Consider the following 7,230-nt stretch of genomic DNA (forward strand, 5'->3'; position numbering starts at 1 on the left):
ACCACCATCCCATGAGTCCACCCACCACTTTAATCATATTTTAGATCTTGTTCTGACTTATGGTATGGAAATAGAAGACTTAACAGTATTCCCTGAAAACTCCCTTTTGTCTGATCATTTTTTAATAACATTTACATTTACCCTGATGGACTACCCTGCAGTGGGGAATAAGTTTCATTACACTAGAAGTCTTTCAGAAAGCGCTGTAACTAGGTTTAAGGATATGATTCCTTCTTTATGTTCTCTAATGTCATATACCAACACAGAGCAGAGTAGCTACCTAAACTCTGTAAGGGAGTTAGAGTATCTTGTCAATAGTTTTACATCCTCATTGAAGACAACTTTGGATGCTGTAGCTCCTCTGAAAAAGAGAGCTTTAAATCAGAAGTGTCTGACTCCGTGGTATAACTCACAAACTCGTAGCTTAAAGCAGATAACCCGTAAGTTGGAGAGGAAATGGCGTCTCACTAATTTAGAAGATCTTCACTTAGCCTGGAAAAGAGTTTGTTGCTCTATAAGAAAGCCCTTCGTGAAGCTAGGACATCTTTCTACTCATCACTAATTGAAGAAAATAAGAACAACCCCAGGTTTCTTTTCAGCACTGTAGCCAGGCTGACAAGAGTCAGAGCTCTATTGAGCTGAGTATTCCATTAACTTTAACTAGTAATGACTTCATGACTTTCTTTGCTAACAAAATTTTGACTATCAGAGAAAAAATTACTCATAACCATCCCAAAGATGTATCGTTATCTTTGGCTGCTTTCAGTGATGCCGGTATTTGGTTAGACTCTTTCTCTCCGATTGTTCTGTCTGAGTTATTTTCATTAGTTACTTCATCCAAACCATCAACATGCTTATTAGACCCCATTCCTGCCAGGCTGCTCAAGGAAGTCCTACCATTATTTAATGCTTCAATCTTAAATATGATCAATCTATCTTTGTTAGTTGGTTATGTACCACAGGCCTTTAAGGTGGCAGTAATTAAACCATTACTTAAAAAGCCATCACTTGACCCAGCTATCTTAGCTAATTATAGGCCAATCTCCAACCTTCCTTTTCTCTCAAAGATTCTTGAGAGGGTAGTTGTAAAACAGCTAACTGATCACCTGCAGAGGAATGGTCTATTTGAAGAGTTTCAGTCAGGTTTTAGAATTCATCATAGTACAGAAACAGCATTAGTGAAGGTTACAAATGATCTTCTTATGGCTTCGGACAGTGGACTTATCTCTGTGCTTGTTCTGTTGGACCTCAGTGCTGCTTTGATACTGTTGACCATAAAATTTTATTACAGAGATTAGAGCATGTCATAGGTATTAAAGGCATTGCGCTGCGGTGGTTTGAATCATATTTGTCTAATAGATTACAGTTTGTTCATGTAAATGGGGAATCTTCTTCACAGACTAAAGTTAATTATGGAGTTCCACAAGGTTCTGTGCTAGGACCAATTTTATTCACTTTATACATGCTTCCCTTGGGCAGTATTATTAGACGGTATTGCTTAAATTTTCATTGTTACGCAGATGATACCCAGCTTTATCTATCCATGAAGCCAGAGGATACGCACCAATTAGCTAAACTGCAGGATTGTCTTACAGACATAAAGACATGGATGACCTCTAATTTCCTGCTTTTAAACTCAGATAAAACTGAAGTTATTGTACTTGGCCCCACAAATCTTAGAAGCATGGTGTCTAACCAGATCGTTACTCTGGATGGCATTTCCCTGATCTCTAGTAATACTGTGAGAAATCTTGGAGTTATTTTTGATCAGGATATGTCATTCAAAGCGCATATTAAACAAATATGTAGGACTGCCTTTTTGCATTTACGCAATATCGCTAAAATCAGAAAGGTCTTGTCTCAGAGTGATGCTGAAAAACTAATTCATGCATTTATTTCCTCTAGGCTGGACTATTGTAATTCATTATTATCAGGTTGTCCTAAAAGTTCCCTAAAAAGCCTTCAGTTGGTTCAGAATGCTGCAGCTAGAGTACTGATAGGGGACTAGCAGGAGAGAGCATATCTCACCCGTGTTGGCCTCCCTTCATTGGCTTCCTGTTAATGCTAGAATAGAATTTAAAATTCTTCTTCTTACTTATAAGGTTTTGAATAATCAGGTCCCATCTTATCTTAGGGACCTCGTAGTACCATATTACCCCATTAGAGCGCTTCGCTCTCAGACTGCGGGCTTACTTGTAGTTCCTAGGGTTTGTAAGAGTAGAATGGGAGGCAGAGCCTTCAGCTTTCAGGCTCCTCTCCTGTGGAACCAGCTCCCAATTCAGATCAGGGGAGACAGATACCCTCTCTACTTTTAAGATTAGGCTTAAAACTTTCCTTTTCGCTAAGGCTTATAGTTAGGGCTGGATCGGGTGACCCTGGACCATCCCTTGGTTATGTTGCTTTAGACGTAGACTGTGTTTCATAATTATTGTATGGCCTTGCCTTGCAATGTGGAGCGCCTTGGGGTAACTGTTTGTTGTGATTTGGCGCTATACAAGAAAAAAGTTGATTGATTGATTGATCCCCCCCCCACCCCACCACCCCGCCTTTGCCTTTATTTTTTTTCAGCAGATTAAAAACAACAAAAAAAATAATAATTCATAAACTGAATCTATCATGTAAAGGCTAATAAATGCATAACAAATGTCAGGGAGACACTTTTAATGTTAGAAATCAAGAGGTAAAGATCCGAGGATACTGGAAGGCGCCGAGGTAGATTTAATTACGTTTCTCCGACGATTTGCAAGAACACAAACATCTTGTTTTCTGGACAGTGGGACGGCGGGTTGTAGGTTTTAGCGTTCAGTGGGGAACCACAAAGCTCTGTAATCATTTGCCCACACAAACCTGACATCGGTGTTATAATAGTACACGATGAACAAAATGGATTTTACGTGCACTTTGAATTTAGGTGGGACCCCCCCCCCCCCCCCCCCCCCCCCCCACACACACACACACACACACCCCGTGCTCAGCTTAGAAGTGGTGACAAGAGAGACGCTGATCTAATTTGAGTTTAATGTGTGTTTGCTCTCCTGATTTTCTTGTCTCCATCCATGATAAAGTCTGAGGCCGCCCGCCGTCTCCTCGTCTCTCACGTCCCATTATCTTACGTCCACGCGGAGACATTATTACGCCCAACAATATATCTGCTCCCATCAAAGCCGAGGCCACATAGAGGGCAGAAAATATGTTCTGCTCACATATAAACGAGCACCACAGGCCCGGGCGTGTTCGCGCCACTTTACTGCCATCTATTTCTGTCCGGGAATGTGGCTGCATGTGCATTTTGTCGCCTGCGTCCTCCTCTGTCATCGTGTTTTTTGCAAAAGTAGGCAACAACAGCATCTACAGTTGTGGACATAAGTTTACATACACCACGGCTGAAAACATTCCTGCTCAATTCCCCCCCCCAGTGCACACCTGCTTTCTTTCCATTAATAAATTTATTCCAAGTCTCACTTGCAGCTGAGGATCTAAAGCCAAACGTGGTTAAATAAAGATGTGTATTTCCATTTTTATTCTCTGTGTCAGATTTTCAGTAGGTCAGCATTTACACCAAGATGAGTGACTTTTTAAACTGCACGGAAGATTCCAAAAGATTCCATAAATTGATGGAATTCTCTTTAAAATGTTCTGAATGACTAATTGAGATAATTCAGGGTTAATAGGGGAACATTTGGCTGTATTTAAGGGCTTACTTGAGGCACCAGTGCCTTCTTGGGCTTCAGAGCAGAAGAAAAAGTATAAAAAATTACACCAATTTGCCTCAGAAGTAGAATCTTGGATCTCCACATGTGGCTTCCCCTTCGAAAACATTATTGTCTGGACTCTTCCGTGCTGTTTCTAGAGGTGCTGACCCACTAAAAATCTGACATCAATTGACCTTTTAACAATAATTTGTTAAGTAACTTGCTATAGAAATAAATTAAACCAAAACAGGAGGATCACAGGTCCTCACCAGAAACTCAGAACTGTAGTTTTTATGGAAATCCATAGACTTCATCAATCCAAAACTGGGATATTCTCTGGTAACGAAATTGGAATTGCAATTTTTCATGGTGAGTTAAAACATGGCATTGTAATTCCGTTGCCACAGAGTGAGGACTTGGATCTGGTGTTATAAACAATAAGAACAAGAAAAGAAAGAACACTTCTGTACACTCTAAGAAATGAAACACAGGGGGTTTAAATGTAATTAATACTATTATTTTCAATATACTTGCAATTGTTAATTTTAGGGATTTAAGTAATGTTTCCTTTGATTTAATTAATTTCAACTACAATATTGTTTTGCACTTAATTGACAAAGTTATGTGGAAAAGGTTACCTTAACTTTATCAATTAAATTCAATGTTTTATTTCTTAGAGTGTAAGAAGTAAAAGAGTCAGATAGGCAATACTATTTTCACTGTTAAATAAATATAAATATAACGTAGTGGAGTGGGATTGTAAAAGCAGGTGATTGAAGTATAGATGTGCAGAACTGTCAGGGATGCAAATCTGCAACTATTGCTTTGTCTTTTATTTTTTTTTCTGAGAAAACCGCATTATGACATCACACACACTTGTTTATTGCATCATAGATGAATGATAAATTCAGTAAAATGGGGATTTGCAGCTGAAGGTCATGGAGGATTGGAGAGTTTTTTTTTTTTTTTTTACCAAACTTACAAAACATATGCTTTATTCTCGGCATCAAGTCACTCTCTTGTGTTTTGTGTTTAGTCCCCACATTGCGAGTGATAAACCTACTTGATTTGAAGAAGTGGGGACCTGCTCCGTGGTTGCTCAGAATTTGCCTTGGAGAATCACCTGGTGTTACCCGGGAAACAGACAAGCTGCTGGAACAGCTATTTATGTAAATTGGATACAGCCATGGGCGGAATGCATGTCAGTGCACACCTGACAACAGAGCCAGTTTCTATGGCGATCGAGAATTAAGAGTGGATTAAGAGGAGATTTTAATAGCTGCACAGAACCACATGGCCAGGTATGATTGGTTACGTTTGTAAGAAAAAGAAATAAGAGATGAAAGAATTCTTGATCCCTTTTCGCTGTGGATTGATTTGATTTGGCTGAAAGTATTAGAGAAATATGCAAATGAACAATGTATTACACCTCTCGAGTTGGTACCTGGTCTCAGCCTGCCAGTGATAATAGCCCGAGGTATTCGATCATACATTCCGACAGCGTGGCTCCTCGCATTAGCACACTGCCAAATTACAAGGAAGCCACCATGACAAGATAAATCTAATAAATCTAATATGCTTTTTGTCAAATTCACAGCTGTCTAATGAGTTCTGGAGGCTTCGGCGGTAAACACCAACTTCTTTTTCTCGAACAAATGGAGGGTCCGTCCTCACATTAGTGCAAAGGCGTGGTGACTGATGGCTCTGATGGGGAAGGAAAGTTGCAGTTGCACGTTTGTTGCTGCTTTTCGGTGCATAACGTGCACGTAAAGTCTGTGCATCACCCACACACAATCTAGCTAACAGATCTACATGAAGGAGGTGGGAGGAGCAGAGCTCAGAGGGTGACACTTGACCACAGTGTGACCTCCGGTACTCACTGGGGAGATGAAGCATTCTGGATGAGAACAGGGACTTCCAATTTAAGGCAAGAGCAAGAGTTCAAGGATCTTACAATCTGTCCAAGTTTGCAGTGATGATGCAAGTGGTCAGAAAGAGGTGCGTCTCTGATACGTCCCTCCGGAGGTGTTCGGGGGGAAAACATCCACAGTGTTTATAGCCTCCATCTGCAGAGTGCGCTTTTGCATTCCACAGGTGGTGTTTGTGGCTCAGAATTCGATATCCGTCTCACCTTACTTAACCTGCTGCCATGGCAACCCGGCCTGCATAAGTGATTGAACATGATGGAACGGATGATGCAAACTCCAAACTCAATGCTCCCAAATACAACGCGGCTTCCCAGGATGTAAGTCGATAAAATCAAAGCTACCTTGCAGGTATTGAACAACAGGATTATACTTTTCTTATTTCTTTAAAGGACAACAAACAACTCAATATACCTCCTCCCGCATTTTGCACCTTAACATCACTTGTTTACAGACACTTAAACTGTACTTTATTCATATGTTTACATTCATATATATATATATATATATATATGAATGTAAACATGCTCCCCCCCGTACAATGACAAGTGAGTGTTGAGGGGTTGCAACCCCCCCCCCCCCCCCACATACATATATATATATATATATATATATATATATATATATATATATATATATATATATATATATATATGCAGAGGAAAAAAATATGGAATCACTCAATTCTGAGGAAAAAATTATGGAATCACCCTGTAAATTTTCATCCCCCAAATTAACACCTGCATCAAATCAGATCTGCTCATTGACATTGACCCTATGCCATGACATTGACCCTATGTGTCTTTTTGCAAGGAATGTTTTTTGCAGTTTTTGCTCTATGGCAAGATCATCCCCAAACATCCTTTCAACTGTCCAAAATATCAACATAAACTTTACCTGACATGCAGCCCCATATCATCAATGACTGTGGAAATTTACATGTTCTCTTCAGGCAGTCATCTTTATAAATCTCATTGGAAAGGCACCAAACAAAAGTTCCAGCATCATCATCTTGCCCAATGCAGATTCGAGATTCATCACTGAATATGACTTTCATCCAGTCATCCACAGTCCACAATTGCTTTTCCTTAGCCCATTGTAACCTTGTTTTTTTCTGTTTAGGTGTTAATGATGCCTTTCGTTTAGCTTTTCTGTATGTAAATCCCATTTCCTTTAGGCGGTTTCTTACAGTTCGGTCACAGACGTTGACTCCAGTTTCCTCCCATTCGTTCCTCATTTGTTTTGTTGTACATTTTTCGATTTTTGAGACATATTGCTTTAAGTTTTCTGTCTTGACGCTTTGATGTCTTCCTTGGTCTACCAGTATGTTTGCCTTTAACAACCTTCCCATGTTGTTTGTATTTGGTCCAGAGTTTAGACACAGCTGACTGTGAACAACCAACATCTTTTGCAACATTGCGTGATGATTTACTCTCTTTTAAGAGTTTGATAATCCTCTCCTTCGTTTCAACTGACATCTCTCGTGTTGGAGCCATGATTCATGTCAGTCCACTTGGTGCAACAGCTCTCCAAGGTGTGTTCACTCCTTTTTAGATGCAGACTAACGAGCAGATCTGATATGATGCAGGTGTTAGTTTTGGGGATGAAAATTT

This window comes from Thalassophryne amazonica, chromosome 22, assembly GCF_902500255.1.
Source record: "Thalassophryne amazonica chromosome 22, fThaAma1.1, whole genome shotgun sequence".
Lineage (NCBI taxonomy): Eukaryota > Metazoa > Chordata > Actinopteri > Batrachoidiformes > Batrachoididae > Thalassophryne > Thalassophryne amazonica.